The sequence below is a fragment of the Aegilops tauschii genome, chromosome 5, assembly GCF_002575655.3.
Source record: "Aegilops tauschii subsp. strangulata cultivar AL8/78 chromosome 5, Aet v6.0, whole genome shotgun sequence".
NCBI lineage: Eukaryota > Viridiplantae > Streptophyta > Magnoliopsida > Poales > Poaceae > Aegilops > Aegilops tauschii.
Genome location: NC_053039.3, coordinates 75,605,074 through 75,623,610, shown reverse-complemented (window position 1 = coordinate 75,623,610; position 18,537 = coordinate 75,605,074). Strand labels below are relative to the sequence as shown.

Below are 18,537 nucleotides of genomic sequence, written 5' to 3'. Positions count from 1 at the left end.
TTACAACCGTTGCCTTAATGTTCTATACTACTTAACTCTCCCGCTCAACTACGGAGACGAGTTTCTCACAGTTTCCACACCTCCCTCTATACTGCAGCAACACATGTTTTTCCACCCCTTCCAGAACGCGCTTTTCGTGTCACAACACCGCCCTTAGACGTGTGAGCAATGAGCAGCGAGCTAAAACATATCGCAAACGTTAAAAATAAGATAACGGAGTTAATATATATCGTGCAAGTGCGTTATGTTTGTCACGAGACGTAAAAAATAATTAAAAAGAGAATGCAACACGAGGACTCCCAATAAGTCACCCATCCTAGTACTACTCTCGCACAAGCACGCTTAACTTCAGGGTTCTGACGGGATCCAGTGCTTTAGTGCTGGTATGATCGCATCCAGTATGTTACCCCCGCCTTCGTCCCTTATGCTTGCCACTCCCAGGTCCACTGCAAAGACGATTGTACATTCTTATTACCATTACAACCGTTGCCTAATAATGAATAATGTCCTATACTACTTAGTCTGCCGCTTAACTACGGAGACGAGTTTACCACGGTTTTCACCCCTCCCTCTATACCGCAGCAACACGTATTTTTCCACCCCTTTCAAAACGCGCTCTTCGCGCCACAACATCGCCCTAGATGCATGAGCAATGAGCAGCGAGCTAAAACGTATCGCTAACGTCAAAAATAAGATAACGGGGTTAATATATATCGCGCACGTGCATTATGTTTGTCACGAGGCACAAAAAATAATTAAAAAGGAAATGTCACCCATCCTAGGACTACTTTCGCCCAAGCACGCTTAACTTCGGAGCTCTGATGGGATCCAGTGCTTTAGTGCTCGTATGATTGCATCCGTCATGTTACCCCAGCCTTCGTCCCTTAGAGCATCTCCACTCGTTGCCCCCCCAGCCTCGAAGCCGGCGCTCTTTGGGCGCTCCCCTGGTGATTTTTAGGCCCTGGGGACGATCTAGGTCCCAACCACGCCCGCAGGTGCCGCCCCAAGGCGTCGCAAATTTAAACTTGGTCTATTCCCGCTCCCAAAAAACGCCACAAGTCCGGTGATCAGCGCCACAGTTCGGCGATCACCTTGCCACAGTTCGGCGATCAAATGAAAAGTTCGGCGTGCAAAAAGAAAGGACGCGTAGCCAATGCATCAAATGGCGGTGTCGGCCTCCGGCGTCGGAGGAGTCGGCGTGCGCGGGCTGGGCGGCGTCGGTGCGGCTTCTGTGCTGGGCGTCGTGGAGGCATCATCGCTCGGGCTTGGCGGCGGCGTTGGTGTCGGCGTGGGAGTTGGCGGCGCCGTCGACGACATCTGGTTCAGGATGAGGCCGCGCTCCGCCAGGTACCATGCCTTGACCTGCTCGTCCATCATCGACATGTCCGCCCCCATCAGGAATGCCAGGTCGGTGTTCCTCTTCTTCGAGGCGACGTTGGTCCGGAGCAGGTCGAGCTTGATGACGCTGTTCGTCATCAACGCCGACCACCGCGCCTCGATTTTCTCTTCCTGCAGGGCGGCCCGGGCCTGGGCGTCAGCGAGGCAATGCTCGATGGACTCTTGCACACGTGCGGTTGCCGACTCGGCGTGTTTCCCCTTCTTGGCCCCTTTGTTGCCGTCCGGGCGCCCGTCGGCCGCGCCCGGTGTCAGCGTGTCTGGCTTGTACGTCTTCTTGGCCTTGGCGAGGGTGCGCCGGACATCCGCCCACTTCTCGCACTTCTCGATCCGCTTGAAGACGTGGAGGTACTTGAAATCTTGGTCGCTGCTGTCCTGGCGAAACATGGCGAATATCCGCAGCAGCTGCGCCGAGAAACAACAGTCGGCTGGCGCGCACACGGCGAATAGAAAACGGAGAGACCGGCATGCCATACCTGATCCTCGATGCTGGCGCCGCTCTCCGGGCGAGCAGCGATCTCCTCGACGATCCCATGCCATTTGTTGCACGCCGTTTGGATGAGCCCCCAATGGTTCGCCATTGCCTTCAACCCACGCTGCATGTAGACGCCTTTGAAGTAGGGGTAGACAAGCTTGCGCTAGCCGAACTCGGCCTTGATGCGCTCCCAATACGTGTCGACGCTTTGGTTCGTGCCGGTGATCGGGTCGAGGCAGACGACTTTCCACGCTTCGGCGAGGCACTCGTCCTCCTTGGACGCCCACTTGATGCGCGGCTCGCCGGTCCATGCGCCGGCTCCTCATCCTCCTCCTCTGGCTCCTCCTCGCCGTAGTCGAGCTCACCGTCCATGTCGCCGTTGAGGTCCATTGTGTCGTCTTGGGCCGTGAACCCGGGGGAGGCGGCGGCGGCCGAGCCGGTCGTGATGATGTCATCCATGTCGGCCTCCGTCACGTCGGTGTCGCCGAGATGCGACGAGGAGGCTTGTGAGAAGAGCAGCGCGCCACGGCGGAGAGGTGGCATCGGGGAGGCTGCGTAGGCCGGCGGCGAGTAGGTGTACGGAGGGTATTGCACGCCGTGAAGGCGGGCGAGGCCGTGCACTGGGCCGGGTGACCATGGGGGAAGGTGATGTTGGGGTTGAACCCGCCGTGCGCGTCGCCGTCGGTGTAGCCCGGCGACGGCGTGCAGCCCCAGGGTTGTGGCGATGACGAGAAGCCGGCCGAAGACCCGATGCTTTGCTGGCTCCAGGACGCGTACGGGCTGTGGCCGCCGGGCGGATTCATCATCCCCGCGCGAGCCGCCTCGGTTTGTTCGGCCGAGCGCTCCGCCTGCTCCGCCACCACCGCAGCCACGAGCGCCGCCCTGTCCCGGGCCTTCTTGGCATTCGCCCTGTTCCGCCGGTCGGTAGTGACAGCCTCCCGGTGCTGAACTTCTGCCCTCCAATCGGCGTTAGACATGCCCGGGGGCTTGGATGGCGGCGCCCTCTGCTTCGGCTGGGTGGCGGCGGCGGCATCCCTCGCGGCGCGGGGGGCCGCATACTTCTTCGGTGGCATGGAGGCCGGCTGGGAGGGGAGGAGGAGGAGATTGGCGGGAGGAATGGAGAATGAGAGGGAAGCCGAGGGGGGAAAGCGGGAGGAAACAGCGGGAAAAGGGCCTCCTCTCGCCTACAGAGCGGCCCCACACCCCTTTACACTTCTGCCGGCGCCCCTAGGCGACCCCCGAGCGCTTGGGTTCAGCTCGGGTTCGCCGGCTATTATTTCGGCCCAAACCGGCGCTAAATGAGATCCTGAGGGTGCGACTGGGCCGATTTTCGGCCACCGACGCTAAAAAAATGCCTTGGGGGGGCCTGTTGGGGGTGCGACTGGAGATGCTCTTATGCTTGTCACTCCCAGGTCCACTTCGAAGACGATGGTACATTCTTACTACCTTTACAACCGTTGTCTAATAATGGATAATGTCCTATACTACCTACTCTCGCGCTCAACTACGGAGACGAGTTTACCACGGTTTCCACCCCTCCCTCTATACTGCAACAACACGTATTTTTCCACCCTTTTAGAACGCGCTCTTCGGGCCACAAAGCCGCCCTAGATGCGTCAGCAATGAGCAGCGTGATAAAACATATCACAAACATCAAAAATAAGATAACGGGGTTAATACATATCGTGCACGTGTGTTATGTTTGTCACGAGGTGCAAAAAACCCTTTCACAATGCGCTCTTCGCGCCACAACGTCGCCCTAGATGCGTGAGCAATGAGCAGCGAGATAAAACATATAACAAACGTCAAAAATAAGATAACGGTGTTAATATATATCGTGCACGTGTGTTATGTTTGTCACGAGGCGCAAAAAATAATTAAAACGGAAATGCCACACGAGGACTTCCCAAGAGGTCACCCATCCTATTACTACTCTCGCCCAAGCACGCTTAGCTTCGAAGTTCCGATGGGATCCGATGCTTTAGTGCTTGTATGATCGCATCCGACATGTTACCCCCGCCTTAGTTCCTTACGCTGGCCACTCCCAGGTCCACTGCAATGATGATATGTCCATTTTGCATCTTGCTTTTATATGGATATTTATTGCATTATGGGCTGTTATTATGTTGGGGAACGTAGTATTTCAAATTTTTTGCCTACGATCACGCAAGATATATCTAGGAGAAGCATAGCAACGAGCAGGGAGAGTGTGTCCACGTACCCTCGTAGACCGAAAGCGGAAGCGTTTATCAACGCAGTTGATGTAGTCGTACGTCTTCACGATCCGACCAATCCTAGCACCGAACGTACGACACCTCCGTGTTCAGCACACGTTCAGCTCGATGACGTCCCTCGTACTCTTGATCCAGTTGAGGCCGAGGGAGAGTTTCGTCAGCACGATGGCGTGGCGACGGTGACGATGAAGTTACCGACGCAGTGGTTCCCCTATGCACTACGACGATATGACCGAGGTGTAAAACTGTGGAGGGGGGCACCGCACACGGCTAAGAGATTTTCTGTTGTGCCTTTGGGGTGCCCCCTGCCCCCGTATATAAAGGAGGGAAGGAGGAGTCTGGCCAACAAGGGGCGCGCCAGGGAGAGGGGAGTTCTACTAGGACTCCAGTCCTAGTAGGATTCGGCCCCACCCTTTTTTCCTTCTTCTAGAGGGGGAAAAGGGGAAGGAGAGGGAGTAGGAGAAGGAAAGGGGGGTGACGCCCCTTCCCAAGTCCAATTCGTCCTCCTCCCTTGTGGGGGGCGCACTAGACCCTTGTGGGCTGGTTAGCCTCCCTCCTATGGCCCATAAGGCCCATATCTTTCCCCGGAGGGTTCCGGTAACCTCCCGGTACTCTAGAAAAATGCCCGAATCACTCGGAACCATTCCGATGTCCGAATGCAACCTTCCAATATATGAATCTTTACCTCTCGACCATTTAGAGACTCCTCATCATGTTCGTGATCTCATCCGGGACTCCGAACAACCTTCGGTCATCAAATCACACAACTCATAATACAAATCGTCATCGAACGTTAAGCGTGCGGACCCTACGGGTTCGAGAACTATGTAGACATGACCGAGACACATCTCCGGTCAATAACCAATAGCGGAACCTGGATGCTCCTACATATTCTACGAAGATCTTTATAGGTCAAACCACATAACAACATAAGTTGTTCCCTTTGTCATCAGTATGTTACTTGCCCGAGATTCGATCGTCGGTATCATCATACCTAGTTCAATCTCGTTACCGGCAAGCCTCTTTACTCGTTCCGTAATACTTCATCCCGCAACTAACTCATTAGTCACATTGCTTGCAAGGCTTATAGTGATGAGCATTACCGAGAGGGCCCAGAGATACCTCTCCAAAACACGGAGTGACAAATCCTAATCTCGATCTATTCCAACCCAACAAATACCTTCGGAGACACCTGTAGAGCATCTTTATAATCACCCATTTACGTTGTGACGTTTGATAGCACACAAAGTGTTCCTCCGGTATTCGGGAGTTGCATAATCTCATAGTCTGAGGAACATGTATAAGTCATGAAGAAAGCAGTAGCAATGAAACTGTAATGATCATAATGCTAAGCTAACGAATGGGTCTTGTCCATCACATCATTCTCCTAATGATGTGACCCCGTTCATCAAATGAAAACACATGTCTATGGTTAGGAAACATAACCATGTTTGATAAACGAGCTAGTCAAGTAGAGGCATACTAGGGACACTCTGTTTTTGTTTATGTATTCACACATGTACTAAGTTTCCGGTTAATACAATTCTAGCATGAATAACAAACATTTATCATGATATAAGAAAATAAATAATAACTTTATTATTGCCTCTAGGGCATATTTCCTTCAGTCTCCCACTTGCACTAGAGTCAATAATCTAGTTCACATCGCCATGTGATTTAACACCAATAGTTCACTTCGTCATGTGATTTAACACTCTATAGTTCACTTCGCCATGTGACCAATACCCAAAGGGTTTACTAGAGTCAATAATCTAGTTCACATCGTCATGTGATTAACACCCAAAGAGTACTATGGTGTGATCATGTTTTTTTGTGAGAGAGGTTTAGTCAATGGGTCTGCCACATTCAGATCCGTATGTATTTTGCAAATTTCTATGTCTACAATGCTCTGCACGAAGCTGCTCTAGCTAAATGCTCCCACTTTCAATATGTATCCAGATCGATACTCAGAGTCATCCAGATTGGTGTCAAAGCTTGCATCGACGTAACTCTTTACGACGAACTCTTTATCACCTCCATAACCGAGAAATATTTCCTTAGTCCCCTAAGGATAATTTTTGACCAATTTCCAGTGATCTACTCCTAGATCACTATTGTATTCCCTTGCCAAACTCAGGGCAGGGTATACAATAAGTCTGGTACATAGCATGGCATACTTTATAGAACAAATGGCTGAGGCATAGGGAATGACTTTCATTCTCTCTCTATCTTCTACCGTGGTCGGGCTTTGAGTCTTACTCAACTTCACACCTAGCAACATAGGCAAGAACTCCTTCTTTGACTGTTTCATTTTGAACTACTTCAAAATCTTGTCAACGTATGTACTCATTAAAAAAACTTATCAAGCATGATCTATCTCTATAGATCTTGATGCTCAATATGTAAGCAACTTCACCAAGGTCTTTCTTTGAAAAACTCCTTTCAAATACTCCTTTATGCTTTCCAAAAAATTCTACATTATTTCCGATCAACAATATGTCATCCACATATACTTATCAGAAAGGTTGTAGTGCTCCTACTCACCTTTTGTAAATACAGGCTTCACCACAAGTCTGTATAAAACTATATGCTTTGATCAACTCATCAAAGCGTATATTCCAACTCCGAGATGCTTGCACCAGTCAATAGATGGATCGCTGGAGCTTTGCACACTTTGTTAGCACCTTTAGGATCGACAAAACCTTCTGGTTGCATCATATACAACTCTTCTTTAAGAAATCCATTAAGGAATGAAGGTTTGACATCCATTTGCCAAATTTCATAAAATGCGGCAATTGCTAACATGATTCGGACAGACTTTTAAGCATCGATACAAGTGAGAAAATCTCATTGTAGTCAACACCTTGAACTTGTCGAAAACATTTTTTGACAATTCGAGCTTTGTAGATAGTAACACTACTATCAGCATCCGTCTTCCTCTTGAAAATCCATTTATTCTCTATGGCTTGACGATCATTGGGCAAGTCAACCAAAGTCCATACTTTGTTCTCATATATGGATCCCATCTCAGATTTCATGGCCTCAAGCCATTTCGCGGAATCTGGGCTCATCATCGCTTCCTCATAGTTCATAGGTTCGTCATGGTCAAGTAACATGACCTCCAGAACAGGATTACCGTACCACTCTGGTGCGGATCTTACTCTGGTTGACCTACGAGGTTCAGTAGTAACTTGATTTGAAGCTTCATGATCATTATCATTAGCTTCCTCACTAATTGGTGTAGGAATCACTAGAAATGATTTCTATGATGAACTACTTTCCAATAAGGGAGCAGGTACAATTACCTCATCAAGTTCTACTTTCCTCCCACTCACTTCTTTCGAGAGAAACTCCTTCTCTAGAAAGGATCCATTCTTAGCAACAAATATCTTGCCTTTGGATCTGTGATAGAAGGTGTACCCAACAGTCTCCTTTGGGTATCCTATGAAGATACATTTCTCCGATTTGGGTTCGAGCTTATTAGGTTGAAGCTTTTTTCACATAAGCATCGCAGCCCCAAACTTTAAGAAACGACAGCTTAGGTTCTTGCCAAACCACAGTTCATACGGTGTCATCTCAACGGATTTAGGTGGTGCCCTATTTAATGTGAATGCAACTGTCTCTAATGCATAACCCCAAAACGATAGTGGTAAATCGGTAAGAGACACCATAGATCGCACCATATCTAATAAAGTACGGTTACGATGTTCGGACACACCATTACGTTGTGGTGTTCTAGGTGGCGTGAGTTGCGAAACTATTCCACATTGTTTCAAATGAAGACCAAACTCATAACTCAAATATTCACCTCCACGATCAGATCGTAGAAACTTTTATTTTCTTGTTACGATGATTTTCTACTTCACTCTGAATTTCTTTGAACTTTTCAAATGTTTCAGACTTATGTTTCATCAAGTAGATATACCCATATCTTCTCAAATCATCTGTGAAGGTCAGAAAATAACGATACCCGCCGCGAGCCTCAACACTCATCAGACCGCATACATCAGTATGTATTATTTCCAATAATTCAGTTGCTCGCTCCATTGTTCCAGAGAACGGAGTCTTAGTCATCTTGCCCAAGAGGCATGGTTCACAAGCATCAAGTGATTCATAATCAAGTGATTCCAAAAGTCCATCAGCATGGCGTTTCTTCATGCGCTTTACACCAATATGACCTAAACGGTAGTGCCACAAATAAGTTGCACTATCATTATTAACTTTGCATCTTTTGGCTTCAATATGTGTATCACTACGATCGAGATTCAATAAACCATTTATATTGAGTGTATGACCATAGAAGGTTTTATTCATGTAAATAGAACAGCAACTATTCTTTGACTTAAATGAATAACCGTTTTGCAATAAACATGATCCAATCATATTCATGCTCAACGCAAACACCAAATAACATTTATTTTAGGTTTAACACCAATCCCGAAGGTAAAGGGAGTGTGCGATGGTGATCTTATCAACCTTGGAATCACTTCCAACACACATCATCACCTCGCCCTTAACTAGTCTCTGTTTATTTTGCAACTCCTGTTCCGAGTTACTACTCTTAGCAACTGAACTAGTATCAAATACTGAGGGGTTTCTATAAACACTAGTAAAGTACACATCAATAACATGTATATCAAATATACCTTTCTTCACTTTGCCATCCTTCTTATCCGCCAAATACTTGGGGCAGTTTCGCTTTCAGTGACCAGTCCCTTTGCAGTAGAAGCACTTAGTCTCAGACTTAGGTCCAGACTTGGGCTTCTTCACTTGAGCAGCAACTTGCTTGCCATTCTTGTTGAAGTTCCCCTTCTTCCCTTTGCCCTTTTTCTTGAAATTAGTGGTCTTGTCAACCATCAACCCTTGATGTTTTTCTTGATTTCTACCTTCGCCGATTTTAGCATCACGAAGAGCTTGGGAATTGTTTTTGTCATCCCTTGCATATTATAGTTCATCATGAAGTTCTAGTAACTTGGTGATAGTGACTAGAGAACTTTGTCAATTACTATCTTATCTGGAAGATTAACTCCCACTTGATTCAAGCAATTGTAGTACCCAGACAATCTGAGCACATGCTCACTGGTTGAGCTATTCTCCTGTAGGCAAAGTACTGTCAGAGGTCTCATACCTCTTGACACGGGCATGAGTATGAAATACCAATTTCAACTCTTGGAACATCTTATATGCTCCGTGGCGTTCAAAACATTTTTGAAGTCCCGGTTCTAAGCCGTAGAGCATGGTGCACTAAACTATCAAGTAGTCATCATAACGAGTTTGTCAAAACGTTCATAATGTCTGCATCTGCTCCTGCAATAGTTCTGTCACCTAGCGGTGCATCAAGGACATAATTTTTCTGTGAAGCAATGAGGAAAATACTCAGATCACGGACCAAGTCCGCATCATTGCTACTATCATCTTTCAACTTATATTTCTCTAGGAACATATAAAAAAATAAACGGGGAGCTACATCGCGAGCTATTGATCTACAACATAGATATGCTAATACTACCGGGACTAAGTTCATGATAAATTAAAGTTTAATTAATCATATTACTTAAGAACTCCCACTTAGATAGATATCCCTCTAATCATATAAGTGATCGCGTGATCCATATCAACTAAACCATGTCCGATCATCACGTGAGATGGAGTAGCTTTCAATGGTGAACATCACTATGTTGATCATATCTACTATAAGATTCACGCTCGACCTTTCGGTCTCAGTGTTCCGAAGCCATATCTGCATATGCTAGGCTCGTCAAGTTTAACCCGAGTATTCTGCGTGTGCAAAACTGGCTTGCACCCGTTGTATGTGAACGTAGAGCTTATCACACCCGATCATCACGTGGTGTCTCGGCACGACGAACTGTCGCAAGGGTGCATACTCAGGGAGAACACTTATACCTTGAAATTTAGTGAGAGATCATCTTATAATGCCACCGCTGAACTAAGCAAAATAAGATGCATAAAGGATAAACATCCCATGCAATCAATATAAGTGATATGATATGGCCATCATCATCTTGTGCCTTTGATCTCCATCTCCAAAGCACCGTCATGATCACCATCGTCACCGGCGCGACACCTTGATCTCCATCGTACCATCATTGTCATCTCGCCAACTATTGCTTCTACGACTATCGCTACCGCTTAGTGATAAAGTAAAAACAATTACATGGCAATTTCATTGCATACAATAAAGCGACAACCATATGGCTCCTGCCAGTTGCCGATAACTCTGTTACAAAACATGATCATCTCATACAACAATTTATATATCATCATGTCTTGACCATATCACATGACAACATGCCCTACAAAAACAAGTTAGACGTCCTCTACTTTGTTGTTGCAAGTTTTACGTGGCTGCTACGGGCTTAGCAAGAACCGTTCTTACCTACGCATCAAAACCACAACGATTTTTCGTCAAGTGTGCTGTTTTAACCTTCAACAAGGACCGGGCGTAGTCACACTCGATTCAACTAAAGTTGGAGAAACAGACACCCACTAGCCACATGTGTGCGAAGCACGTCGGTAGAACCAGTCTCATGAACGCGGTCATGTAATGTCGGTCTGGGCGGCTTCATCCGACAATACTGCCGAATCAAAGTATGACATGCTGGTAAGCAGTATGATTATTATTGCCCACAACTCTTTGTGTTCTACGCGTGCATATAACATCTACGCATAGACCTGGCTCAGATGCCACTGTTGGGGGACGTAGTAGTTCAAATTTTTTGCCTACGATCACGCAAGATCTATCTAGGAGAAGCATAGCAACGAGCGGGGAGAGTGTGTCCACATACCCTCGTAGACCGAAAGCGGAAGTGTTCATCAACGCAGTTGATGTAGTCGTACATCTTCACGATCTGACTGATCCTAGCACCGAACGTACGGCACCTCCGTGTTCAGCACACGTTCATCTCGATGACGTCCCTCGTACTCTTGATCCAGTTGAGGCCGAAGGAGAGTTTCGTCAGCACGATGGCGTGGCGACGGTGATGATGAAGTTACCGACGCACTGGTTCCCCTATGCACTACGACGATATGACCGAGGTGTAAAACTGTGGAGGGGGGCACCGCACACGGCTAAGGGATTTTCTGTTGTGCCTTTGGGGTGCCCCCCTGCCCCCGTATATAAAGGAGGGGAGGAGGAGTCTGGCCAACAAGGGGCGCGCCAGGGAGAGGGGAGTTCTACTAGGACTCCAGTCCTAGTAGGATTCGGCCCCACCCTTTTTTCCTTCTTCTAGAGGGGGAAAAGGGGAAGGAGAGGGAGTAGGAGAAGGAAAGGGGGGTGACGCCCCTTCCCAAGTCCAACTCGTCCTCCTCCCTTGTGGGGGGCGCACTAGACCCTTGTGGGCTGGTTAGCCTCCCTCCTATGGCCCATAAGGCCCATATCTTTCCCCGGGGGGTTCCGGTAACCTCCTGGTACTCCAGAAAAATGCCCGAATCACTCGAAACCATTTCGATGTCCGAATGCAACCTTCCAATATATGAATCTTTACCTCTCGACCATTTAGAGACTCCTCATCATGTCCTTGATCTCATCCGGGACTCCGAACAACCTTCGGTCATCAAATCACATAACTCATAATACAAATCGTCATCGAACGTTAAGCGTGTGGACCCTATGGGTTCGAGAACTATGTAGACATGACCGAGACACATCTCCGGTCAATAACCAATAGCGGAACCTGGATGCTCATATTGGCTCCTACATATTCGACGAAGATCTTTATAGGTCAAACCGCATAACAACATAAGTTGTTCCCTTTGTCATCGGTATGTTACTTGCCCGAGATTCGATCGTCGGTATCATCATACCTAGTTCAATCTCGTTAACGGCAAGTCTCTTTACTCATTCCGTAATACTTCATCCTGCAACTAACTCATTAGTCACATTGCTTGCAAGGCTTCTAGTGATGAGCGTTACCGAGAGGGCCCAGAGACACCTCTCCGAAACACGGACTGACAAATCCTAATCTCGATCTATGCCAACCCGACAAATACCTTCGGAGACACGTGTAGAGCATCTTTATAATCACCCATTTACGTTGTGACGTTTGATAGCACACAAAGTGTTCCTCCGGTATTCGGGAGTTGCATAATCTCATAGTCTGAGGAGCATGTATAAGTCGTGAAGAAAGCAGTAGCAATGAAACTGTAACGATCATAATGCTAAGCTAACGAATGGGTCTTGTCCATCACATCATTCTCCTAATGATGTGATCCCGTTCATCAAATGACAACACATGTCTATGGTTAGGAAACATAACTATCTTTGATAAACGAGCTAGTCAAGTAGAGGCATACTAGGGACACTCTGTTTTTGTCTATGTATTCACACATGTACTAAGTTTCCGGTTAATACAATTCTAGCATGAATAACAAACATTTATCATGATATAAGGAAATAAATAATATTTTTATTATTGCCTCTAGGGCATATTTTCTTCATATTACATATTATGGCACAATACTTATGCCTTTTCTCTCTAATTTTACAAGGTTTACACAAAGAGGGAGAATGCCGGCAGCTGGAATTCTGGACCAGAAAGGAGCAAATCTGAGAGACCTATTCTGCACAACTCCAAAAGTCCTGAAAATTTATGGAGAATTATTTTGGAATATATAAAAAATATTGGGCGAAAAAATGAAGGAAATATGCCCTGGAGGCAATAATAAAGTTGTTATTTTATATTTCCTTATATCATGATAAATGTTTATTATTCATGCTAGAATTGTATTAACCAGAAACTTGATACATGTGTGGATACATAGACAAAACACCGTGTCCCTAGTAAGCCTCTACTAGACTAGCTCGTTAATCAAAGATGGTTAAGTTTCCTAACCATAGACATGTGTTGTCATTTGATGAATGGGATCACATCATTAGGAGAATGATGTGATGGACAAGACCCATCCGTTACCTTAGCATAATGATCCTTAAGTTTTATTGCTATTGCTTTCTTCATAACTTATACACATTCCTTTGACTATGAGATTATGCAACTCTCGAATACCGGAGGAACACCTTGTGTGCTATCAAACCTCACAACGTAAATGGGTGATTATAAAGATGCTCTACAGGTGTCTCCGAAGGTGTTTGTTGGGTTGGCATTGATCGATATTAGGATTTGTCAATCCGAGTATCGGAGAGGTATTTCTGGGCCCTCTCGGTAATGCACATCATGATAAGCCTTGCAAGCAATGTGACTAATGAGTTAGTTGCAGGATGATGCATTATGGAACGAGTAAAGAGACTTGCCGGTAACAAGATTGAACTAGGTATGAAGATACCGATGATCGAATCTCAGGCAAGTAACATACCGATGACAAAGGGAATAATGTATGTTGTCATTGCGGTTTGACCGATAAAGATCTTCGTAGAATATGTAGGAAACAATATGAGCATCCAGGTTCCGCTGTTGGTTATTGACCGGAGATGTGTCTCGGTCATGTCTACATAGTTCTCGAACCCGTAGGGTCCGCACGCTTAACGTTCGATGACGATTTGTATTATGGGTTATGTGTTTTGGTGACCGAAGATTGTTCGGAGTCCCGGATGAGATCACGGACATGACGAGGAGTCTCGAAATGGCCGAGAAGTAAAGATTGATATATTGGACGATAGTATTCGGACACCGGAATGGTTCCAGAGTGTTTCGGGTATTTTTGGAGTACCGGGAGGTTACCGGAACCCCCCGGGGGAAGTAATGGGCCACATGGGCCATAGGGGAGAGGCAGGGCAGCCCACAAGGGGGTGGCGCGCCCCCCATGGGGAGTCTGAATTGGACAAGGGGAGGGGGCACGGCCCCCCTTTCCTTCTCCCTCCCCCTCTCCTTCCCCCTTCCCCCCATCCGAAAGAAGGAAGGGGGGGGGGGGGGCGAATAGGACGAGTCCAAGTGGGTTCCCCCCCATTTGGCGCGCCCCTAGGCCGGCCTCCTCCCCTATCCTCCTTTATATACGAGGGGGGGGAGGGGCATCCCAAAGGACATCAATTGTTTCTTAGCCGTGTGCGGTGCCCTCCTCCATCGTTTACTCCTCCGGTCATATTGTCGTAGTGCTTAGGCGAAGCCCTGCGCGGATCACTTCACCATCACCGTCATCACGCCGTCGTGCTGACGAAACTCTCCCTCGACACTTTTCTGGATTAGGAGTTCGAGGGACATCATCGAGCTGAACATTTGCTGAACTCGGAGGTGCCGTACGTTCGGTTGGATCGAGAAGACGTTCGACTACATCAACCGCATTAAACTAACGCTTCCTCTTTCGGTCTACGAGGGTACGTGGACACACTCTCCCCTCTCATTGCTATGCATCTCCTAGATAGATCTTGCGTGAGCGTAGGATTTTTTTCTTCTGAAATTGCATGCTACGTTCCCGAACAGTGGTATTAGAGCCAGGTTTATGCGTAGATGATATGCACGAGTAGAACACAAAGAGTTGAGGGTGATGATAGTCATACTGCTTACCACCAACATCTTATTTTGATTCGGCGGTATTGTTGGATGAAGCGGCCCGAACCAACCTTACATGACCACGTTCATGAGATCCGGTTCCACCGACAGACATGCAACTTGCTTTGCATAAAGGTGGCTGGCGGGTGTCTGTTTCTCCAACTTTAGTTGAATCGAATTTGACTACGGCCGATCCTTGTTGAAGGTTAAAACAACAAACTTGACGAAACATCGTTGTGGTGTTGATGCGTAGGTAAGAACGGTTCTTACTAGAAGCTCGTAGCAGCCACATAAAACTTGCAACAACAAAGTAGAGGACGTCTTACTTGTTTTTGCAGGGCATGTTGTGATGTGATATGGTCAAAACATGATGTGATATATGTTATTGTATGAGATGATCATGTTTTGTAAAATTTATCGGCAACTGGCAGGAGCCTTATAGTTGTTGCTTTATTTTATGAAATGCAATCGCCATGTAATTGATTTACTTTATCACTATGCGTTAGTGATAGTTGTAGAAGCAATAGTTGGCGAGACGACAACGACGCTACGATGGAGATCAAGGTGTCAAGCTGGTGACGATGGAGATCATGACGGTGCTTTGGAGATGGATATCAAAGGAACTAGATGATGATGGCCATATCATGTCACATATTTTGATTGCATGTGATGTTTATCTTTTATGCATCTTATTTTGCTTAGTACGACGGTAGCATTATAAGTGATCCCTCACTAAAATTTCAAGGTATAAGTGTTCTCCCTGAGTATGCACCGTTGTGACAGTTCGTCGTGCCGAGTGATAACCCACAAGTATAGGGGATCAATTGTAGCCTCTTTCGATAAGTAAGAGTGTCGAACCCAACGAGGAGCTAAAGGTAGAACAAATATTCCCTCAAGTTCTATCGACCACCAATACAACTCTACGCACGCTTGACGTTCGCTTTACTTAGAACAAGTATGAAACTAGATGTACTTTGTAGGTGTTTTTGGATAGGTTTGCAAGAAAATAAAGAGAGCATAAATAAAATCTAGGGGCTGTTTAGATAAAGATACAACTAAATTAGTTTTAGTAGAGAGTTTTTTGTCACGAGAAAGTTATTTGTCCCTAGGCAATCGATAACTAGACCGGTAATCATTATTGCAATTTTATTTGAGGGAGAGGCATAAGCTAACATACTTTCTCTACTTGGATCATATGCACTTATGATTGGAACTCTAGCAATCATCCGCAACTACTAAAGATCATTAAGGTAAAACCCAACCATAGCATTAAAGCATCAAGTCCCCTTTATCCCATACGCAAACAACCTACTTACTCGGGTCTGTGCTTCTGTCACTCACGCCACCACCATAAGCAAATCATAAACATATTGCAAACCCTACAGCGGGGATCCCTCATGCTTGCACGACACGGAGAGCACCATAGGACAACACCAATAATAAAACATGCAACTCAAACCAATCTTGATCATCAAATAACCCATAGGACAAAACGGATCTACTCAAACATCATAGGATAGCCATACATCATTGGGAAATAATATATAGCGTTGAGCACCATGTTTAAGTAGAGATTACAACGGGTAAAAGAAGGGTTACACCGCTGAATAGAGGGGGGAAGAGTTGGTGATGATGGCAGTGAAGTTGTTGGTGAAGATTGCGGTGATGATGATGGACCTCGGTGGCACTCCGACGCCACCGGAAGCGAGGGAGAGAGAGCCCCCCTCCTTCTTCTTCTTCCTTGACCTCCTCCCTAGATGGGAGAAGGATTTCCCCTCTGGTCCTTGGTCTCCATGGCGTGGGAGGGGCGAGAGCCCCTCCGAGATTGGATCTGTCTCTCCGTCTCTCTCTGTTTCTGCGCTCTGGTCTGCTGCCCTTTCACTGTTTCGTATATATATGGAGATCCGTAACTCCAATTGGAATGAAATATTTGCCGTGATTTTTTCCCTAAAAATTAGCTTTCTTGCGGCCGAAGAAGGGCATCAACCGCCTTACGGGGGCCCACGAGGGTCAGGGGCGCGCCCAGGGGGGCAGGAGCGCCCCCCTGCCTCGTGCCCCCTCGGGCACCGTCTCGCGTTGATTCTTCCTTCCATATTCTCCAAATATTCCAAAAATATTCTCCGTCCGTTTTTATCCCGTTTGGATTCCGTTTGATATGAGGTTTCTGCGAAACATAAAACATGCAACAAACAGGAACTGGCACTGGGCACTGGATCAATATGTTAGTCCCAAAAATAATATAAAAAGTTGCCAAAAGTATATGAAAGTTGTATAATATTGGCATGGAACAATAAAAAAAATTATAGATACGACGGAGACGTATCACCGAGACACCATGTGATGATTGGGTGTGATAAGCTCTACGTTCACATACAACGGGTGCAAGACAGTTTTGCACATGCGGAATACTCGGGTTAAACTTGACGAGCCTAGCATGTACAGACGTGGCCTCGAAACACTGGAGACCGAAAGGTCGAACGTGAATCATATAGTAGATATGATCAACATAGAGATGTTCACCATTGATGACTACTCCATCTCACGTGATGATCGGACATGGTTTAGTTGATTTGGATCACGTGATCATTTAGATGACTCGGGGGATGTCTATCTAAGTGGGAGTTCTTAAGTAATATGATTAATTGAACTTTAATTTATCATGAACTTAGTCTTGATAGTATTTGCAAATTATGTTGTAGATCAATAGCTCGCGATGTAGCTCCCCGTTTATTTTTGGTACGTTCCTAGAGAAAAATAAGTTGAAAGATGATAGTAGCAATGATGCGGACTTGGTCCGTGATCTGATGATTATCCTCATTGCTGCACAGAAGAATTATGTCCTCGATGCACCACTAGGTGACAGACCTATTGCAGGAGCAGATGCAGACGTTATGAATGTTTGACAAAGCTTGCTATGATGACTACCTGATAGTTTAGTGCACCATGCTTTACGGCTTAGAACCGGGACTTCAAAAACGTTTTGAACGCCACAGAGCATATGAGATGTTGCAAGAGATGAAATTGGTATTTCAGTCTCATGCCCGTGTCTAGAGGTATGAGACCTCTGATAAGTACTTTGCCTACAAGATGGAGGAGAATAGCTCAACCAGTGAGCATGTGCTTAGAATGTCTGAGTACTACAATCGCTTGAATCAAGTGGGAGTTAATCTTCTAGATAAGATAGTGATTGACAGAGTTCTCTAGTCACTATCACCAAGTTACTAGAACTTCGTGATGAACTATAATATGCAAGGGATGACGAAAACGATTCCCAAGCTCTTCGCGATGTTGAAATCGGCGAAGGTAGAAATCAAGAAAGAGCATCAAATGTTGATGGTTAACAAGACCACTAGTTTCAAGAAAAAGGGCAAAGGGAAAGAAAGGGAACTTCAAGTAGAATGGCAAGCAAGTTGCCACTCCCGTGAAGAAACCCAAAGCTGAACCCAAGCCTGAAACTGAGTGCTTCTATTGCAAAGGAAATGGACACCGGAAGCGAAACTACCCCAAATACTTGGCGGATAAGAAGGATGGCAAAGTGAACAAAGGTATATGTTATATACATGTTATTGATGTGTACTTTACTAGTGTTAATAGTAACCCCTGGGTATTTGATACCGGTTCAGTTGCTAAGATTAGTAACTCAAAACAGGAGTTGCAGAATGAACAGAGACTAGTTATGGGCGAAGTGACGATGTGTGTTGGAAGTGATTCCAAGGTTGATATGATCACCATCGCACACTCCCTCTACCTTCGGGATTAGTGTTGAACCAAAATAAATGTTATTTGGTGTTTGCGTTGAGCATGAATATGATTAGATCATGTTTATTGCAATACGGTTAGTCAGAGAATAATTGTTATTCTGTTTACATGAATAAAACCTTCAATGGTCATACACCCAATGTGAATGGTTTATTGAATATCGATCATAGTGATACACATATTCGTAATATTGATGCCAAAAGATGCAAAGTTG

General features: G+C 46.1%; 2 non-coding genes across 2 annotated transcripts; both read right to left on the bottom strand.

The window, feature by feature from the left end:
* Positions 1-279: 279 nt before the first annotated feature.
* LOC120965642 (5S ribosomal RNA) lies at positions 280-397 on the bottom strand. Its single transcript, XR_005758685.1, has one exon. It is a non-coding gene; the product is annotated as a 5S ribosomal RNA (ribosomal RNA).
* A 3,358-nt stretch (positions 398-3,755) lies between these two features.
* On the bottom strand, positions 3,756-3,874 carry LOC120965653 (5S ribosomal RNA). The gene has a single exon (XR_005758692.1). It is a non-coding gene; the product is annotated as a 5S ribosomal RNA (ribosomal RNA).
* Positions 3,875-18,537: the final 14,663 nt, after the last annotated feature.